The sequence below is a fragment of the Peromyscus maniculatus genome, chromosome 7, assembly GCF_049852395.1.
Source record: "Peromyscus maniculatus bairdii isolate BWxNUB_F1_BW_parent chromosome 7, HU_Pman_BW_mat_3.1, whole genome shotgun sequence".
Lineage (NCBI taxonomy): Eukaryota > Metazoa > Chordata > Mammalia > Rodentia > Cricetidae > Peromyscus > Peromyscus maniculatus.
Window position 1 is genome coordinate 30122471 of NC_134858.1, and position 22193 is coordinate 30144663.

Here is a 22193-nt window from a genome sequence, read left to right on the forward strand (position 1 = left end):
GCCGAAGGCATTGGAAGGCCTCCTGGTTGTAGGTGAACGCCAGAGTGAAAGGACAGCTCTGTGTTCCAGCACAGCACAGAAAGCCCTTTCCCAATAGGACCTACCTGAGCACCTTGGAACTGCTATTGCTGATTAGTATGTGGTCTTACTATATTTACTGTTCATCCATTTCAAAAGAAGTGCTATATTTCTTTAAGAAAAACTACACCCTATGGTACACTGTTACAGTCAAACTTTTCCTTGGTGCTGATCTCTCTCGGCTTGCCTGATTTAATCTCTGTTGCTATAGGGATATCGACATGGAGAGTTGGATCCCATATGAACCTTCCTAGTCAATATTTAGAGTGAAGGTTTGGGAGGTTAAAGGGCAGAAAGAAAAGATCCTCCCCTCCTCCAGTCATAATGAGATGATCAGGGTGTCATTTCCACCACTAAGGATATTAAGAATAAACTTGCTGGGTTCTCAGCAGGAAGGCTTAGGCTGCATCCTTTACGAAGGTTTTCCTTAAACTCAAAAATGAGTCTTCAACAATGCTTCTGTGACTGGTATGGAGTCCCTTTCTAGAACAAACAATAGGAAAAGTTCTAAAGGCAAGGATGTAAATGAACCCTAGGTCCCGCCCCTGGGCCGTTGCTGTCTGCCATTACAGGAAGTGTGTGTCAATCAAAGCCTGACAGGGGAGATAGAACATTTTATTTTGGAAGCCAGAAGTTTAAGAACAATGACTGGAATTTCCTCTTTCTGTCCAGCAAGGGCTGCATGTCACTGTGGAGATAAAAGTCCAGGGGTAAGGAATAAAGGTTATCGGGAACTGCGCAACACAGAGTCATGTGGGGGGCATTCAGGAGGAGGGCTCTGGGAGGAAATCTATTTCAATGTCTGTCATTAAGTTTCCATTAAAAGAACATTCAGTTAGGAATTCAAAAATAATTTAATCTCTTCAGCCAGATGCACACAGCTGGACTCTTGGAGAGGAGCCCTGCAGAAGGGGATTTGTACACACACTGGGCTAGGAACGAGCATGTGCCTCCAACCAGCCTACCTTTGAAAGCTCAGGACCTTCTAGACACAAGCACCCTTTAGGCAGGGAGAAACCCAGCATAGGGGCAATTTCCAAGTGTTTACGTGCCTTAGGTTCTGCTTTAAGTGTTAATAAACACATCTCCCCTTTTAACTTTCACAACAACCCTGTGAGGTGAGGACTATTATTATGCTTATATTTCACGTGAGGCAGTTGAAATAAGGATCTTGCCCAGTATCAATAGCTAACTAACAAAGAGAAGTGAGAATCAGACCCAGTCCATCTACCTGGACAGCCCATAAGTTTATTAATTCATCCCCTCTGAATTCTGAGATAGATCTACTGCCCTCTGAGAAAACTCACAGAGCCATCAGGTATGGACCTGGTGCCCACAGTGGGTGTGTGAACTTAGCCTGGTTGCACACTGTGGGAGAAGTGACTCCAGGTTAGCATATGAGAGAGCCCCTGACCAGGCTTAACACGTATTCCTAGTTTATGGTTTGTTTTTTTCTGGGGCTCTGGGTACTACGTTGAGTGGAACTTCAGAACTACTGAAGGTGTCCTGTAGATTGGTCTAGCTTGCCAGTGCACATTGTGCAACGAATTGCATATATATATATATATATATATATATATATATATATATATATACACACACACACACACACACACACACACACATATATTTAACACTTATGTGCACTGAATACATACCACACTGCAAGGGCTAGGCCTTACACTTATGCTATAGACACATATAATTAAAAACTATGTAACATTTTATTCCATTCTCCAAGGCAGAGACAGATACTATTCCCATTCTAACCAATAGAGAAAAGAAGTCTTGGTTATGTTTAGAGATCAGGGTCTATGTTCTCCATTACTTCTGTATTTCTAGCACTAATATAGTCCTGTATACCATCTATAATTTTTTTTCCAGAGCTGAGGACCAAACTCAGGGCTACCACTGTGCTAAATCCCCAACCCCCAATAATTTTTTTTAGTGAATTAAGGGTTAGCATGGCTAAGTGAATTTGGTCTCTTACTCATCAACAAATTTTTTGTTCAAACTATACCATCTATTAGAGGAAGGGCCTTGACAAACAGCTTATCTCATGAACCTCAGGGTCATTAGTTCTTTTTTTTTTTTAAATACGGTTGAAGAAAATAATAGATGAAAATTTCCTTTGTAGAAAGAACAGTGATTAACCTGCCAACATGGGGCAGGAATGATAGAGTTGAACTCCAAGGGCCGTAGGAAGGGACACTGGTCATGGCTCAGCCCTCACACTGATACTACACCGGAATGGGAATCAGGACACTGGGCCCTGACTTTTTATTTTAAACCTACAGATGTTTAGGTGGAGCTCATTGTGAGCCAGGAACTGGGGTGCCATAATGGGAAAGCTGGGATCTTGCTCATGTTGACCAAGGGTCCAGGGCTTAGCCAGCCTTGGAGGGCCACTGGTGAATTGCAGAATTGCTAATACTGGCTAAAATGTTTTTGCTTTTTGTCACATTCAATATGCAACAGTTAAAAAAATGATGCAGGTCATGTGTTAACAGTAATCTGACGGAAGACCTTCTATATTATCTACCCTCCATCCTTCGAGGGATACAAAGTCAGTAAGTTGCCTTAAGGTCACTTATTTTTCCCTCAATGTTATTCTTCAACAGCTCGACCTATTGAATTTCTTACTTTTCTTGTTGAATTCAATAATTGGTGTTTGCATTTGTCTGTTTTTTTTTCTGTACTGTGACTCAAGTACTGAACTACATCCCAGCCCTGACTGTTGTCTTTTCTTTGAATGATTATCTAAGGAATTCATATGATTCTGGTGTCACGGAGCAGGACTTAGAAACACATTTGCACCCTCCTGCCCTGTGCTCAGTCCCCTCTTCCTTCTGTAAAGCTAACCACTGCTAATACTTTTAACCTGCTGCCCTTCAGTTTCGGAAAGTCTTGTCTGTAACTGATAAACAATAATTGTATACATTTATGGAGAAACAATGTGATATTTTGATGCCTGTGAATACTGTGGAATGATCAAATCAAGCTACACATTGAACAGCCATCATTGCCAATATTTATCATATTTATCATTTCTTTCTTTTTTTTCTTTTCTACCCTCCCCTCCTTTTTTTTTTTTTTTTTTTAAACAGAGTCCATGTATTCCTGGCTATCCTACAACTGACTATGTAGACCGGGCTGGCTTTGGATTCACAGAGATCTGTGTGCTTCTGCCTCTGAGTTCTGGAATTAAGGCATTTGCCATCACAACGAGCTCAGTAGTATGATTTATTTGTGATGAGAACCTTTCCAATTCTCTGTTTTAAATACCTTGCAATGGGCAGCGTGCCATGCTGGGAAGCAGGTCACTACGTGGTTTCCTTTTGGGAAATATAAGTAATACATATGCTTTTACTCACCACTTCTTTCACAGTGGGCAGCATTATAAGAACCCCATCCATCCTTCAGTAGACTTTGTCACTTAACAGCACTTTCTTAAGGTCATTATATAGAGACACTTGCTGAGAGTAGCAACATCTGTGGGACCTCCCTCTGATGTTTCTTCATGCCACTTTCCAGTAGCTGCTAGGACCTGGCCCTGCTGTTGTGGACCTAAGAGACTGTGAATGTGGCTGCCTGTGTCTCTGAAAGCCTGTTCCTTTTGCAGGGTGGCTGCAAGGCTTACTCTACCCACCCGCCCTAAGATGAAGTTGGACTCTTAGAATTGGTGTTCTGAGTTCGCCAGTGTGAAATAATCTATCTGGGACTAGCAGCCTTTCAAGGTTCAAATCTGGACTGGTTGGAAAGTTAGGACACTCCTGTACAGGCATGGCCTGCGAGAGGGGGATTCAATTTCCAAGGTACTTTTCCAAGGTAACTACCTTTTGATTAGGTCCATAAAGTGTTTAGGGCGTCCACTACTGTAAAATTTCATGCATGAGTACATTACAATTAAAATCAATGAAACTGGTGAAATGAATAAATGTTAAAAATGAAGTATAAGAAAATGCTCAGTGAGCATTTCTCCCTGGGAAGAGGAAATAGAATAAATTCTGAGGGTGGACTGGGGCCTGGTAGAGACAGGAGGGGAAAGGATCAGGTGATGGTGGGGGGACGGAGGGAGAAAGTGCGTGAGAGACCGTTGGAACTGGGGGCCATTTGGGGGGTAACCACAGTGTGGAAACCTAGCGCAGTAGAAACTTCCTGGAATCTATGAGGGTGACCCTAGTGAGGACTCCTAGTAATGGAGGATATGGAGTCTGAACTGGCCATCTCTTGTAGCCAGACAAGTCTTCCGGTGCTGGGTTATACTCGATTGAGTTGTTGACCAAGAAGCTCCTGTGGAGATCCCTAAACAACTCAGGCTGATGTGAGGACAGAAGGTCACTTTCTGAAAACTGACAACAGGGCCCCATTGCTAAGAACAACTTCCACGCAACTCACTGAACGTAGAGAGGTTGAGCTGGGGCAGGCTTGGAACCTTCACCTCTACAGTCTAGTCTCTTCAGTGAGAGAAGGAAAAAGAAACCTGGACACCAACCCTGTCACAGAACCCTCCACCTAGAATCTGTCCTGCCTGCAAGATGTGCTGGGGCAATGGTGGCCCAGAACTTGTGGGAGGGCCAACCAACGTCTGGTTTAATTGGAGGCCCAGGCCATAGGAAGGAGCCCATGCCCTACACTGCCTGGATGGCCAGGAAGCAGAGACTGAATAGCCCAGAGACCTAGGGTAGAACCAAACACAACTGGAAACAAAAGAAAACTAAAGAAAACACCCCAAAAAACAATGAAATGATTCTCAATGCTATTCTTCTACACTCATAGACTAGTGCCTTGTCAGCAGATGGGAGCGGGTGCAGAGACCCACAGGCCAGACATTGTGTGGAGAGAGTATAAATTGGAGGTCTCCATTGGGTTCCTCCTCTTGGAGATGGGAAACCCTGAGGAAGAGAGGGAGGAGAGATTGTAGGAGTCAGAGGGGATGGAGGACACCAGGAGGACCTGGCCCACTGAATCAATTAAGCAGGGCACACGAGGACTCAGAGAGACTGAGGGGGCAAGCTCGGGGCCTGCATGGGTCTGCACCAGGTTCTTTGCACATATGTTATGGCTGTTAGCCTGGTGTTCTTGTGAGGCTCCCAACAGTGGGAGCAGGTATGTCTCTGACCCTTTGGCCGGCTCTTGAGATTCTTCCTCCTATTGGGTTGCTGTGTCCAGCCTCAGGATGAGGACTTTTGCCTTGTTGTATTGTATCTTGTTTTTCTCTGTCCGCCCCCCCCCAAATGCTGAGTGAGGTGGTGGAAATGCAGGCTTCTGGGCAGCTTACCTGGACTTGCTAGGAGGGGTAAAACTTGAAATAAGGAAAGGTGAGATGTAGTCGAAAGCTTTTCTATGTCCTGCCTGGTCTGCAGCCGCACAGACCCAAGTAAACATACAGAAGCTTATAGTAGTTAAAACTGCTTGGCCATTAGCTCAAGCTTACTACTGACTAGCTCTTATACTTAAACTCAACTCATTTCTGTTAATCTATATGTCACATGTTTTCCATGGCTTTACCTGTGTGCCATTACATGCTGCTCCCTGGACGGCGGGCTGGCATCTCCTGACTCAGTCTTCCTCTTCCCAGAATTCTTCTTGTCTGCTTACCCCACCTATACTTCCTGCCCTGTTACTGGCCAATCAACATTTTATTAAACCGGTGTACAAAAGCATTATCCCATAGCATGAGGGGTAGAGTTGCATCACCAGGTGGGCACATGCCTCGGACTAACAGAACTGACATGAGGTTCCGGGAAAGGATGGACAGGTTTGCATGATAGGGCAAGTTCTGCCATTCTAGGTTTTCAGGGGGAAAAAGTGAGGCTCAGAGGCTATTATCACCTGGATGCCAAAGCTGCAGAGAAGGCAGTAGGAGTTGGAGCCTAGGGCTCCTGCCTTCTGGAGTTCCAGGCACTTACATACCTGACTTTCTTGGGGTTACTTCACAAATTTCATGCATGGGATCATTGCTTCTCAAGGGAAACGCACTTGGAAGGGGGTAGCAAGAAGAGGAGAGGAAAGCAAGTCTGGGGAATGGAGATGTATCACACCCTTGAACTGGTTCCTCGGGTCCTAGAGGCAAGAGGCACCTGCTCACACCTTCAAGGAGCCTGGAATCTCACCCCACGTGAGGCGCTGGTCTGGTTAGCTACAGTGCAGTCTTCCTCGATGCGGGGCCGGGACGGATTTACTACGGTTGCAAGGCTGGGGCCACCAGCAAAGCTGTATTTAGATGACCGGAAAGTTGTACTCTAAGAAACACATTTATTCCCGTGTGCTCTCTGATACCCACATCATCAGCCAGGTGCCTCCAGAACCTGTGATAGTGTTGAAGAACAAACTGTAATGGGATCGGGGGTGGGGGTGGGTGGGGGTGAACGGGGGACAGGGACAGGGGACAGGAAATAGTGTGTGGAACTCGGGAGCTTTGTTGTTTTGTTTTTCAAGACAGGGTTTCTCTGTGTAGCTTTGGCCCCTTTCCTGGAACTCATTCTGTAGCCCAGGCTGGCCTCGAACTCACAGAGATCTGACTGCATCTGCCTCTGCCTGCGTGCTGGTATTAAAGGCGTGCGCCACCACTCCCCTGCTGAAACTCAGGAGCTTTGAAGGAAGCACCCCAAAGCACATACCCCACACCAGGCTCCTGACCCCCCTCCCCCCGACCTGAGCCCTCTTCCCTGCCGTAAATTTCATTTCCTTTGCTTTGTTCCAATGCTCACTTCCCTCCCATGGCTGCTTCATCGCTGCTCTTGGCACTGGAAACCCAGACGCTCAGCAGTGAATGAGAGCTGAACACACCCTCATCTTACGCTGTTAATTTACAGATGGGGAAACCAAGGACCCCAGCGAAAGCTTTTCTGCTGACTGGCCCCATGCTCCAGACACTGCCCAGGTGCCTGGGGAGTAAGGACAGGAAAATTATTGAGCCAAGTGAAGGGGAAGGGAAAAGGAAGGAAGGGAGCCCACCAGGAGGCAAGCACAAGCAAGTTGGCGCTCTCCGTGAAGTGTGCTCAATGGCCAGCAGGTGGTGCTATGTACTTCCAGATCCCAAATGTAAGCCTGTCCTGGTTGAAGTTGCAGCCATACCCAGAAAGCTCTTTCATAGCCATCTTAATGATTACAGTATTTAATAGGGAGACACACATATGTGAGGCCTATCATTGTTGGGCTAACAAAATGAAAAAATGTCACAAAACTAGCTTGTGGTGTAAATGTAGAAATGCTGCAATCTACTAAGGGTATCTGAGATCCTGTATGCTTCACATGCTGCCTTACAAGGCTGAAATACTACTATTACTACCACCCATTTTACAAGTGGGAAACGGAGGCTCAGAGGGGTAAAAATACCAACAAATTCACAATCCAGGTATGTCTAGGCAGGTATGTCTCTATGTGTGAAACATTTATGTGGGGTTTATTATTGGTAGATACTGTTTTGCAAATATTTTCTCATTTATTCCCTTGTAACAACTGTAAGATTAGACAGAACAAGCCCTCAGGTACGAGCACAGGCAGCCTATGTTAAAACCCAAGGGCTTTCCTTCCTAAGCAGCAGGCAATCCCCACTGCCTGGGTGCTTGCATTCGAATCCTGGCATCCAGTGGCTTCCATATGAGTTTGGTGAGTCACTGATCCTCTTGAGGCTGGAGATCTTTCATCAGCAAGATGATGATAATAAAAAGAGCCACATACAGTTGTGGGAACATTGGAAAAACATCTGTGAAAACAGTGCTAATTATACAGTGAGAGTCTGTGGTGTGGGATTATCGTTATCACAGACACATAACAACTTCATTCACATAACTATGTTTCTTCCGGCAGTACCTGTAGCGATGAGGACCCAACTGTACCACAGCCAGGATGCAAGGAATGCAGCACACACCCACACAGGGTGAAATGCTACCCATTTTCCATACATATTTGGATACTGAGCAAAGTTCTAGAGACACAGAAAACAAACACAATGAGAATTCATAGACCAGGCCAGCTGACTGGACCGTGCTTCTTAAAGGTGGAGTTAGCTGGAGGGTGGTTGCCCTGAGGAGAGAGAACCTCCTGGGGAGATGTGAAGAGGAAGCCTGAGATACAGGTGGGAGGTGGGTAAGTGATGGGAAACAGGAGGAGATGAAATCAAGGATCAAGAGAGCGAGGTGTTCCAGAAAAGAAGACACGTGCAAAGTCCAGAATGTGAGACTACAGCGTACCACAAGCCGTGTTTTAAAACCTTGTGGATACAAAAAGCTGTAGGCCTGGCCACTTAGAAGGCCCAAAAAGGAGGAGCACGTGAACCTAGGTGTTCAAGACCAACCTGGACATTATAGTAAGACCTTCATTAAAAATACAAAAAGGAATGATTTTATACGATGTCTTCAAAATGTCAAGTGAAAGAAATAGAAACTAAAAATTATAAACCTTTTACTTCTGTTTTATATGACATTTGGAATATTTGGGGAGTATAACGGAGTATAGCTTGCTTATGTCTATGTATATCTACAAACAAATATATTTGTATGAAGTCTGACTCTGAAGTAGCAACAAACCCATTCATTTGCTCACTCACTCATTCATTCACACATTGTGTTTTGGGAGCCGTTGGTTCTGGGAATAGCTAAAGCTAGAGGAAGACAGCTATGAAGAAAGCAATCATAGGCCCCATGTTCAGGGACGTACTTCCTAGAAGATGACCACAGAAGGCTATCAATCGTATGTTTCTCAATTGTCATTATTATTGAGGATTTCCAATAGTGGTACAACCATCAGGAAAACGGAAAGGGGTGATGGGACAGAGATCAACTCAGTTCAGAGGTGGGGGTGCTACCAAGATGCTGGGGATGTGGGGATGCTCAACAGCAGAGGACACGGCCAGGAATGTGTTCTTCAGCCAAGCGATGGCATTCCTGGAGGGAAGAAGAGGTTTGTAGACGAGAGAGCTTGGCCACAGAAGCTATGGAGTCCTCTCACCCTGCCTCTCCAACTTCCAACACCTCTGCTCCCACCCCTCACCTCGACACCTGTGGTTCACACCATCTCTTGGGTTGCCTCTCTTCTCTCGGACTACTCCCAGAATCTCTCGGAATCAGACCTCCTCTGGCTCTCTTTATCACACACCCTTGCAGCCTTCAGCCTTGCAGCCTTCAGCCTTGCAGCCTTGGCCAGACAACTCTCTCTGGCTGCCAGATGGGGGCTCCCAGAACCTTTCCTGCAGCTTGATGATGGCCCCATACCCGCCTCCCCCCCCCCCCCCTCCCCTGTTGCTCCTTCGGTGTCTTGACCCCAATGACACCGGCTGCGCTCTTGGAGTCAGGTAAAAGAGTTCTCAGAGCTTGGGGAGCGGCCCTCAGACAGTGATGTCGGCTCTGCCCTAGGCAGAAGGCAGGGGAAATGCAGATAGGACCTCAGGGAGGTTTCAGCTGTCTCCTGAACTGACCTCCAAATCTCACCCCGAATTAACATCCTTTCGAGAAAACTCCATCATCACTGCCAGCTCGCGTGGGACTCACTCCAAAGCAAGGCTCCTGTGGCCCAAGCCGGCCAACCCCACACCCCCGGGTCTCCTCCACGGGCCTTGCCCCACCCCCACCGCAGCCCCGGGCTGCACCCCCTAGCTGTCCCTGTGCCGTCGTCCCCGAAGTCCCCGCGCCCCGGGCAGCGCCCTGACCCCGGGTAGAGGAGGCGGCCGGGCCGCTGGGTCCAGCGAGCCGGCTCCGGCAGTCTGCGCGCCGCGCTCCAAGGCAGCGGGGTGAATGGACGGCATCCAGCCCGGCCGGCAATTTGAAAATAAAAATAAAACAGAGGGAAAAGAAATAAATACTAAGGAGTGCGCCAGAAAGCCAAAACAAATACAATGGCGCGGGCTTCGGGGCCGGGCGTGGGAGGCTGGGGGGCCTTTGTGCTCCTGCCCCCGCTCCTCACTCCTAATTGAAGAAACACAATCCCCGGCCGCCGACCCGCGGGCCGACAGGGCAGTGCCGACGGCCGCAGCCCCGCCCCCGCCCGCAACAGGGGCCGGCTTGTTCTTTGTGCTGGCAAATATTTATTTTGGTTCGAGTGGCCCCCTTTCCACAAAGACCACCTGGTTGTAATCAATAACACCTATTTTGAGATAATCTGCTGCTCTCTAGGAGAGCCCAAGAACTCACCCAAACAGAGCCCTTTTTAAAGGGCATTTTAAATGGGCTGGATTCACAGAGGGCTGCAGCAGGGACCCGGGTAGGGGCGGCAGGGAGTCGGGACCTGGGTGGTCAGGACCGTCAGGTGGGGCGGCTCCGACCTCAAGGGGGTGCTGCTTGATGGAGGGGCTGGGGCCCTCCAGGAACCTTTTACAAAAGAAACAACTGGAAGCCTTTGTTTTGGCAGACCAAATGTTGCTGCAAAGGTAGCTTCTAGAAAAATCCAAAGCAGCCATTTCTGTTCTCCAAAACAGCATCTGTGCTCCCCGAGGAAGAACTGAGCTACCCAGGAGTCTCCTCTAGGAGCTATGGGGCTTCCCCTATTATAGAGCCATTAATTTGGAGGTTGAGACTGAAGGAAAACTTTCAAGGCAGAGTTCAAGACTAGCAAGACCTCTCTCCAAACAAGAACAAGGTTAACAAAGAATGCTTATCCACAATTACAGTGGGCCAGCATCTTGGGCTGCAGAAGGGAAGAGAACAGACAACACCCAGCTCCTGTGGAGCTCAGGGGCGACAGACGATAAAGGATTGAGGGGGTAAAATCCTAGTGTGTGACCCTGCTTTGAAAACTGCCAAGTACTGTGGGTGAGAACAGCTCCCTTCTGGGTACTTGTTTTCTGTAGAGCTGACGTCAAAGGAGGTGCTCACAGGTAGAACGGGACAGAAAGGGACAGAAAGGGCCGCTCAGCTCAAATATCCCAGAGGGTGCAGCTGCGGGCCAAGTCCACCCACTCAAGTCCTCTCAGAGCTTTGGAGCCTTCAGCTATGAAAAACACTACCTTACGGGTTGTTTTAAGGATTAAATGAAAATCAACAGCACATTGCTCTCCTCCACCCTCCAAATGGCACAATTGTACTCTAGACCTGGTGGTGATGTGTAGTTGTTTTGTAAAAGATGACATTTGTAGACTTTCCAAAACTTAATTTACTATTTTGGGGTGAAGTGTAGAGACCAAATACCTTTCAGAAGCTGGGATACTCATGAGAGATGTTGTACTGGGTCATTCCATCCAATGTGCAGGCTGGTGGTCAGGATGCTTGCCATATCCACAGCTTCATTTGGGGAGAAACCCTGGCTATTCTTTCAAGGTTCCTGCCTACCAAGGATGGTGTGCGTGTGCGTGTGCGTGTGCGTGTGCGTGCGCGCGCGCGTGCGTGCGTGCGTGCGTGCGTGTGTGTGTGTGTGTGTGTGTGTGTGTGTGTGTGTGTAGGCCAGAGGTCAACCTCAGACGTCATTCCCTAGGAGCTGCTGTCTTGTTTTTTGAAATAGGTTCTCCCATTTGGTCTGGTACTCACATGGGCAGGACTAACTAACCACTGAGCTCCAGAGATCGTCCTGTCTTCTTCTTCTTCCTCCCAGTTTTTGGATTACAAGTGTGAGCTATCATGCCCATCTTTTGAGTGTGTGCTGGGGACCAAAGTCAGCGCCTCAGGCTTGCACAGCCAGCATTTTACTACCGAGCTCTCTCTCCCGCCATACCAAGGAAGGCTTCCAACCCATTCTCAGTTCTCCACAAAGCCTGAGATGTCTGGTAACAGATGTCTGGTAACAGATGTTCTTTGTCCCTATGTGGTCAGGTTGGCCGGGTGGGAGATAGTCAATGAGAGACATGGACTTTGCACAGCAGTGGTTAAGAACTCAGCAGATAAAACTAATTCTAGACTGCCCCCCGCCTTATCCCGTAATCCACACCTCCATGCTGCTCTGTATCCTCCGAGATGGCCGGAAAGGGGACGGGCTGATTTACTTACTGTTTGTGCGGCTTAGGCCAGGCTGGGGCTGACTCTGTGTCACCATGCTTCATCAAGTAGGCGGTGCTCTCCCTTGGGTGAGATGTCCGAGGGATTGCTTCTCAGCGCGGCATCAGTGGGAAGATTAAACCTGGGTGCAGCTGACACAGTGGGGGTTCATGGCCCCCAAAAGATCACGATAAGAAAGGGGGACAGACAGGAAGCAGGGTGGTGTGTTGGAATTTGGGGTAATTAAATTTGCTGTGCAGCCAGCAGTTATGACTTGGGTCATCCTTTGGTTATAAATCTACCAAGACCAGGAAATTCCAGTTAGGCCAATCTTTCTATTTTTCTCAGAGATCTGGGTGGTAAGGATTTAGTGAGACTTCAGTTCAATTCCTTCATCTTTAGGCTATATATTTCCCCTGGACAATGAACAGACCCTCACGTGTAAAGGACACTTGTCCATCTGTTCTGATTACACAAAATGCTGAAAGTGGAATAGCCCCTTCTCCCCAGGGACCTCTTGCATATGTTGCAAGGTGGTGGCTTTAATTCATTTTCTCTCCATTGTGTTTGGATCCATGCCACTCATAATTAGCTACCAATCACCTGGGTAACTGATCTCTTGAAGACTAGGTACTTTTTTGTAGAGCAAGATTTAACCTACACATACATGTATGCAAATAGGATTTTTACAGCATACTAGAGTTTTTGGGAAACTACAGATGCTCAATAGATCCTATCTGGAATTAACCAGGCCTCTCCTCCACAGAGGAAAGGGGACTAGATCTTGAGGAAATGAAGATCTGCTCAGTATAGGGCAGCCTGTGGGGACCACTGTGTCTTTGGCAATGTAGCTCATTGTGGAGATGCAAACACCTGGCTTACTCTCTTCTTTATTTGTTTCCATTTACCTATGAGGGCTTTGGCCACAATTGATACTACAGCAATTGCTCATCTGAGCTTCTGAAAAATTGGATTCAGTTTGGCGTCCTGAATTCTAGATGAGAATCATTACTTTGTAAAGATCTGGTGAAAGAACTGGCTGAGAATCTTCTAGAAATACTCTTTTGGGGGCAGGTTTAAGCTACTGTCCAATGAATATAGCTATGCGGAAACTAGTGACAAGTCCACATTGCTTCTCTGTGCACTATCCCTATGGCTATCCTACATTCCCCACAGCTCAGAGTTCTCGGAGGAATGCATGACATAAATTGGTTTCCCGATGGCTGTATGTTCTGTTATGCTATTCTTCTAAATGACAAACCTTTACATTATGCAGAAAGTAGTGTGATAAGTTTACGTTGTGGGGGAAAAAAAGACAGAGGAAGAGCAGAGGAAGGTGAAACTGTCAGGAGAAGCGGAGGTGTCTGGGATGTATTGCGAGGATATATGTGATGCTTGATTAAACATTTCTAGAAACCAGGGGCTCTGGGCAGTATAATAATCAGTGGGGAAAGAAATACTGCATCTACTGGGGAAAACAGTTAGCACCAAGGAAGGGTTTGGTAACAACTGCTAACAAATCACAACAGTGGTCTAGTCTAGTGCTTTGGCCGTATTGTTTTATTCCTTGGCACATCTTTAGTATTAGCAGGAACGGAACAGAACCGACACTCCATTTCGTCTCTCAGCTGGGCCTTGGACCCTTTCTGCCTGGCAGGTGCAATTTGATAAACAACAGACACGAACAGGGGCTTCCGTAAGCCAGGCATGCAGCCAGACATAGTCCCTGCCCCTTTCCCCCTTATTGTCCAGCAGAGGACGTAAGCTTTCCAACACAAAGAACTCAGGCTTCCACAGTGCTCGGTCCTTGTATTGCTCAACAATCAAAAGTGATTCAAAAGCCATGTATCCCTTACTCCAGTCTCTATCCAAGACAGCAACGTCAGAACTCAGAACATTGCTTTTCCACATTTCCCAGCCCTACCCCCTCCTCCTGTTTCCCCCTTTTCACTCCTGGAGAGAGAAATGTAAAAATTTGTCATCTAGAAAAAAAATATAATGGAATATAAGATCATTAGGAGAAAACCAATTTATAATTACTATTTCCCCTAGTTTCCTCCATTCCCAATATTTCCTAGCTCAGAAATTGCACCCAAATGTGTGTAAATAGAGGCAGATAAAAGCCACAGATGAATACATCTTGTTATTTACCTTGCCTCTTCAATCTCTTTGCCTCCTGAAGCTGTAGGTGTGGCTGAGCAGGACAAGTATCAGCTTGCAGTGGCATAGAGCTGGGCTGGCGTGAGTTTTAGTGCTCAGCACAGTGAGAAGAGCTGTGATAGTGTGGTGTGTATGGGAGTCAGGGTTCCATCAAGGCAGGGTGAAAACATGTCCTTGTGGAGAGGTAATCCAGCATAGGGTGCTAAACTTGAACTGGATGAAGATGGCACCTACGCCCTGGGATAGGACAAGAGGAGGTTTGTGAAGTGGACCTCAACAGGAGAGGAACCTGCCACATGTGGGTAGGGAGGGTCCAGAGAGGAAAGACTGGTTATTGGCAGGGCACTGGTAAGGAAGTATACTCAATATGCTTATCGAAAATCACCATTCTCATTACAAATATGGAAAGGAAGAACCTAGAAGAATCCTGTGGTGCTGCACTGGAAATGTGTGCATTTAAATGAACTCAAGATTTTCAATATTGGCAGAGATAAATATGGAGTGTATACATATTTGTATATGAATGTACATTCATAAACATATGGGAATATATATACACAGAGAGTAAGTTTATATTATATGTATGCATGTGCACATAATGCCTGGTGCTGTCCACTGGGAAGGCCTGGAGATAGGGTCACTGTTTAACAGTGGGCACACTTAGTACCCAGGTACTGGCTTTGAAAAATCCTTTCCCACTAAAATGATCCAAGAACCTCAGGCTTAGGGACTGGAAGCCTAAATGTATTTTTGAAGGAAGAAGTAAGGACGTCAGCAAAGACTGATGGGTGTGTGTCAGTCAAAATTGAAACCTACCTGAATGGCTTCCTATTGGGACAAAATGCTCATCAAACTAATGAAAAGAACATACCCCAGTCTCACAATAGAATTGGAAAACATTAGTCTTTAGAGTCATATCTTTTGAAACACATTAAAATACACACACGTGAATGAATGAATGCATTAGAATTTGATGGTGTAGAGATATTCCCATAATTCCATGGGGAATATCTGCACAAAATGCTAATTGCAAAAGGAAAAAGTATAAATTTTCAGAAAAGCCTGGAAAACACCATCTCTTCACCAAACCAATTAAGTGAACCCCAGCAATAGTGAATACACTGAGAGTGTGTGCGTCCCAATAGGCTGCCAGGGGAAGAGCCTAGTAATGACTTCTGTGATATGGCTCACAGGGAAGGCAGGCCTAAATCAACCATGAGCACACACCAGAAAACCAAACCCCGGGGTCATTCTCCAACATAACCAGCTCAAGATATTCTAAATTGTCAAGGTCTGAAAGTCAGAGGAAGACTGGGCATTCCAAATGCCACCCATGATTCTGAGTGGTCCTTTCTTCTGTTACAACAGATGATAATGGGCTGGCCTGGTGCCACAGGTCTGCTAATTTCTGTTACTATGGAAACTGAGGCAGGAGGATCATAAGGACTACCTTGGCTACAAAGTGAGTTTAAGACCCGCCTGGGCAACTAGATGAAGCCTTGCCTCAAAAGGAAAGAAAAGCAGTGGTCTGAAGATGGCCCAGAGTAGAGAGCTTGCCTAGAGGGTGTGAGACATAGTTGCTTCGTTTCAGTTCCAAGATTCAGAAAAGAAAAAAAAAAATAGAGGCAGACAGAAAAGTGAGCGCTGCCAGAGAGACATGGAAGGAACCTGTCCAGGTTAATTTTCTGGTTCTCTGACTTGTAGTAGACTCTGTAGGTGGAGACTGACGCTTGGCAGAAATACACACTCCGATATCCAGAGCTGATGGAGCATTAGTCAGCAATGTCCTTCCTTCCTTCCTTCCTTCCTTCCTTCCTTCCTTCCTTCCTTCCTTCCTTCCTTCCTTCCTTCCTTCCTTCCTTCCTTCTTCCTTCCTTTTCTTTTTTTAAGATTTATTTATTTATTTATTTATTTATTTATTTATTTATTTATTTATTTATTATGTATAGTGTTCTGCCCGCATATGTCCCTGCAGGCCAGAAGAGGGCACCAGATCTCAATACAGATGGTTGTGAGCCAACATGTGGGTGCTGGGAACTGAACTTAGGTCCTCTGGAAGAACAGCCAGTGCTCTTAACCCCGGGCCTCCTCTCCAGCCCCAGCAATGTTCTTTCAAACAGCTTAAGAAAAGATGTTTATTTGTATTGTAGTAACTGTTTTGTAAGTTTGTGGTGACCTCAAGATTTATAATTTTTGCTTTTGTGTATATGAGTGTTATATATCCTGGTGAGGGTGGTGTACATAAACTTGTGTATGCAGGAGCAGGCTAGTGCACATATTCTCAAGGACAAAGAAGGTTAGCAGGTGTCCTGTTCTGTTGCTCACCATCTCAAGACAAGGTCTCCTATTGAACCTGGAGCTAGGCTTGCAGCCAGCAAGCCACAGGGATCCTGTTGGCTCACCCCACTGCATAATGTTGATTACAGATGTATACACAGCTGAGATCCCAAATCAGGTCCTCTCACCCTGGCACATGGTCTTACCTACCAAACCATCTCTCCTGCCCCTAATTTTTTAAATCTAAAAATAGTTACAATGTGCAATAATATAGCATAGTTCTGTTTAACTCAGAGGGGGGGGGGGTTGATGTCATGTCTTTCTCCCTTATTGTATAAGTTTTTGAGACCGGGTCTCTTCACTGAGCTACAAGCTCACTGACTGGCCAGAGAGCTCCAGAGACCTGCCTCTCTCAGCTCCACCATTGCTAAAGTTACGGATACATTTATCAAGCTTGGCGTAGGTGGATTCTAGGGATTAGAACGCACGTCCTCCCATGTGCCCAGAAAGTACTTTACCCACTGAACCAACATCTCAGCTCCTGATTTAGCTCATTATATTAGAGGGACCAGAACCAGCCATGTTTAAAGTTTTGACACCGTGTGATATTTTAGCATTTCTGTAGTTCTTTGAACAGAGAACGTTTTTATTACATGCTCTTACCTCGCTTCTCCGATGTCTTTGGATGGTACTGCAGCGGTCCTCATTTTACAGAGGAGGAAGTCAGCCTCATAGACAGGATCATAACACAGGCCGGCATGGAAGGGATCCATGACTCGGTCTTTCTGACTGTGGACCTGTTCTTGCTTCACTCCCCATATGCTTAGTGACCAGTTGCTGTGAGCCACGGCCACCATGGTGGCAGACAACACAGATGTGTCTTCCACCTTCCATCAAAGCCTCTGAGGGGCTTCAGGTCTGTGAAAATGTCGGGCCCCAACTTACCAAGGCATAAAATCCCAGCCACCGACGTCCACTTTAGCCAATTTAACAGTCCCATCTGATATTTCTGACCGAGTGTGTGTTTAGCATCCCTTTAGATCAAGCTCCTTTCTTTGCAGCGCCTGCAGCTTCTTGCATGCTCTGCTGACTTGAGGTGAACACACAGAACCAAGGAAGGACGAGCACCCACGTAGGGCACCGTGAGGCTGAGGATGGCGAAAATGTAAATGCCTTCTGGAAAATCCAATCTACTCCCACTTTTCACTCATTTGGAAAAGGCCTTTCTGACCGCAAAATAAAAATCTCTACTGTACTGAGTTTCCAGACGGAGTGGCCTCCAGCTACTACAGTCTTAATAACTGCCCTTGAAAAGCCTAACAGGTGACACTGACCACATACACAACACACACACACACACACACACACACACACACACACACACACTCACTCACTCACTTACTCACTCACTCACTCATTCACTCACTCACGCTTCCTTCTCAGCGCTTTGTACTGGACTTCCAGGTTGTTTTCTGATGCCTCACAGGGTCACGGCAGGAGATGTTCCTCAGCTCCCTAGTCAGTAGATATCGATAATTTGCCTACTAGGGAAAAGGGCCACACTCATTTAACTCCCCAAATTACCTCTCTCCTCCTACTAAGAAAACACATGCATTAGCTCAGCTGAAATCCCGAAGGTTAATCTAGCCATTGTAGGTAAGTGAGTGCTCTCACTGGAAACTTTGTTTTCCCCTAGAGCTTTTAAGCTAAGTGTACATTGACTATGTGCTTAGGAATTTACCAGCTCAGACAGACTGAAACAATTAGACAGGAGGCCAAGTAAGAGTGAGAGAGGGAGACAGACCCCAGGCACGAGCCCACATTCCTTTCAAAAGCTTCCCTTCATACTTGTTCTCATTCGGCTGAAGCCCTAGAGGTTCGCCTGGCTGAACCACTTCCTCTCAGAAGCGGCCATCCTCTGAGGGAGCCTGGGATTTGTAGTCTTCAAATCAGCTGACCTTTCATAATCCTTAAAGGGACTGTGACTGGAGGCATGCAGTATCAGTTTCAGGAGCTTTCCAGTGATGAAATGCTCCGTGTGTGTTTTCACAAATCACAAATTCCTTCTTGAATAAAAGCAAAGGCTCTGTGTGTTCACCAGAACCCTACTCCAGCCTCTCCCCAGAGTCCACACCTCCCCTCCCCTGTCCGCACCTCCCCTCCCCAGTCCACACCTCCACACCTCCCCTCCCCGGCCGCACCTCCCCTCCCCTAGTCTCCACAGATACTCCACTTCTTTGCTGCTCTGCCTTAGAGACACAAGCCCCCGCTGCTGCTAAGGTAGAGGAACCTCTGTAAAGAGGCAGACCACACAAGGTACGGACGCTGGCTGGACAGGAGAGACCGTGCTCACAGGCTGGCTCCCTAAGCACATTCTTCCAAAGGGTGCTTCTTCCAGCAGTTTTCAAAGCAACATGTTCGCATCATGGTTATTAATAAACAAACATGAAAGAAAGTAGTATGCGACAGCAAGACCTCAGAGTCCAGAACTTCTCATAGAAAACAGGCTGGAGAGATGGCAGCTCAACTGTTAAGGGCCCTTCCTGCTCCTGCAGAGGACCAGGGTTCAGTTCCCAGCACCTACATGATGACTCATAACCAGCTGTAACTCCAATAACAGGGATCTAATTTCCCTCTTCTGACCTCCATGGGCATCAGGGAGTCATGTGGTACACATACATATATGCATGTAAAACACCCACATACATAAAATAAAATAAATAAATCTAGGCCGGGTGGTGGTGGCGCACACCTTTAATCCCAGCACTCGAGAGGCTGAGCCAGGCAGATCTCTGTGAGTTCGAGGCCAGCCTGATCTACAGACCGAGCTCCAGACAGGCACCAAAACTACACAGAGAAACTTTGTCTCAAAAAAACAAAATAAAACAAAACAAAAAAAGAAAAATAAATCTAAAACAAAACAGATGAACAAACCAGCTGTACCTTGGAATTTGAGGAGTAATGGTTTCACAACGACCCCGAGATACCCAAACCCCTGGATTCTCAAGTCCCTTATATATGTGGTGGTTGCATATAATTTAGGCATATCTTCCTATATATTTAAGTTGCCTCTAGATTACTTTTACTGCTTAACACAATATAAAGATGGTTCAAGCAATCATTATAGTGTGTTGCTTAGGGAATAACAACAAGGAAAATGTCTGTACATGTTGAGTTCAGATGTAGCTTTTAAAGCCTATTTTTGATTGCAGTGGTTTGAAAAATCATCACAAAAGCCGGGCGGTGATGGCACATGCATTTAATCCCAGCACTCGGGAAGCAGAGGAAGGCGGATCTCTGTGAGTTCGAGGCCAACCTGGGCTACAGAGCAAGTTCCAAAGCTACACAGAGAAACTCTGTCTGGAAAAAAAAGTCATCACAAATGATACCTTGCTCTGGCAGTGACTTTGCTTGGGATAAATGGATATTTCTTTCTTCCTTGGCATTCTGGATCCTTCTCTCTCACTTGAACTACAAATATTCTGTCTGTGGAATGACACTTCATGTATTACCCATGAACTAATCAAACATGTTACACACACTCCCTAACTACATGCAGATATAGTTTAGATACAGCAGTGATCACTTTAAATGTTCTTACATTTCTGGTGGTTTTCGAACACTGAAAATGTTTCACAGCAACAGATATCAGAAATACAATTTCCTTTTGGTATCAACAATATTTTGGGACTAAAACATTAAAACTTCTGCTATACATTGAAAATTTATGACCACCTTCGCCCTATAATTCATATGTTGAAACCTTAATCCCTAATGTGTAGCTATTTGAAGGTGGGCCTTTTGGGAGGTAACTAAGTCATAATGAGGAGCTCTCATGAAAAGAAGTAATACTCCATATAAAAAAGACCCTAGAGATCTGTTTGGTGCCTGGAACCATGTGTGTGAGAGCACAGTGAGAAGGTGCCCCCCTGTGAATCAGGAACGGACAGTGAGTTCTCCCTGACACCAAATCTAATGCACTTTGGTATTGGACTTCTGGCCTCTAGAACTGTGAATACTGTGTTTCTGTTTGGAAGTCACCCAGCCTGCAATATGTTGTAGCTTTTCAAGTGGACTAAGACATCCACCTGCTCTGAAGGGCTGTGGACAGGTTGGTAACTGAGAGGGAAGTGAGGAGGATCCACTTCCATCAGAACCCCTCACAGGGTTGCTGCGCTCTCTCTGCTTTGTTGGCACCATTTATCAGATGTTAGTGTTACAGTTGCTCATGGCACAGATGCAGACCAGTGGACACACTGGATCAGCAGCCAAGATGACAAAAGTATCTGTTTGTTGTGGGTCACAACTTAGCTGAATGTCTGTGAGCTAGCTGAGAACTTTAAATCTGGGCATTGCAGGAATTAAATGCCAGTCCTCCTCCAGCGAATGCTTGTAAGGACAAAAGAGCTCTGGACCAGCTTTTGGAATGTGCAATGAACTACTGTGTGAGATACTCAGGGCACAAGACTGAGCTAAAGTGTTGGAGCTTTGTATGGGAAACAAATCTCTTTAGAGGGCTAACTAGGGGCTAGAGAAACGGCTCAGGAGTTCAAAGCACTTGCTCTCATAGAAGACACAGGTGCATACATGTCAGGCAGATCACACGGCAGTCAGCTCATAACTGCTTTTAATTTGAGTTTCAGGGGGTCCTATTCCCTCTTCTGACATCTCTGGGTACTAGCACACATTTGATACATATACATACATATAAGTATATACACACATACACATAAAATAATTTTTTTCCAAAGGGGTGAATGAACAGTGTGAGCATCGCGTTCTTACAGAAGTTGGGCAGGCATGTATGCCTCCTTGTTTTTCCTAATAGTACTTTGTATATTTGCAAACTGATGTGAGAACTTTCTAGTTGATTATTTATAAACACACCTAGTTTTTCTCATTTCTTTGTCTATGCCTGGGCCATTAATGCCAAATCTTCACTCTTTTCTGTTAGAAGGCACCAGGAAATTCATATATGTATATAAATATATGTCCTTATTTCACTAATGGTCACTGTTTCTGTTTTGAATGCTGATAGCAGGGGTGATGTAAAGTAAAAAAGAAAACAGAACATCAGCTTTCATGAATTTTTATATCACCTTCTAAAATTTTGTCTTTTTATTCATAACAAATAATTACTCTTATTTTTTCCTGGATAGCATGGGAGACAGATTATAGGACCATTTGAAGACATAAAAATTCATGGACACCCAAATCCCTTATTTAAAGAACACAGCATTTATGTGCATATCCTCTTAATATCCTTTAAATCATATCTAGATAGTATGTAATACCAAATGCAAGGGTAAACACTATGTAATTCGTTGTTATATTACATTATTAGGTAAAAATGACAATAAAAGTGTCCATCTATGTTGAGGAAAGAGACAATTATTTATTTTTATTTATGTGTTTGGATGTGTGTGTGTGTGTGTGTGTGTGTGTGTGTGTCTGTGTAAGCGTGTTCTATGTGTGTGCAGGTGTCTGAAGATGTCAGAAAAGGGCATCGGATTCCTGGGAGCTGGAATTATAGGCAGTTGTGAGTCCTCCAAAATGAGTGCTGGGCACCCAACCTGGGTCCTCTACAGGAACAGCAATTGCTCTTAACCTCTGGCAGTGTCTCCACCCTACAATTTAAAACAGTTTCTGAATATTTTCAGTTATGGTTGGAGGAATCAACAAATGTATATCTATGGTGTAACAGTTTGTCTATGCAGCATGCAAATCAGCATATATATACATATATCTATATATTGAGAATATATACTTAAT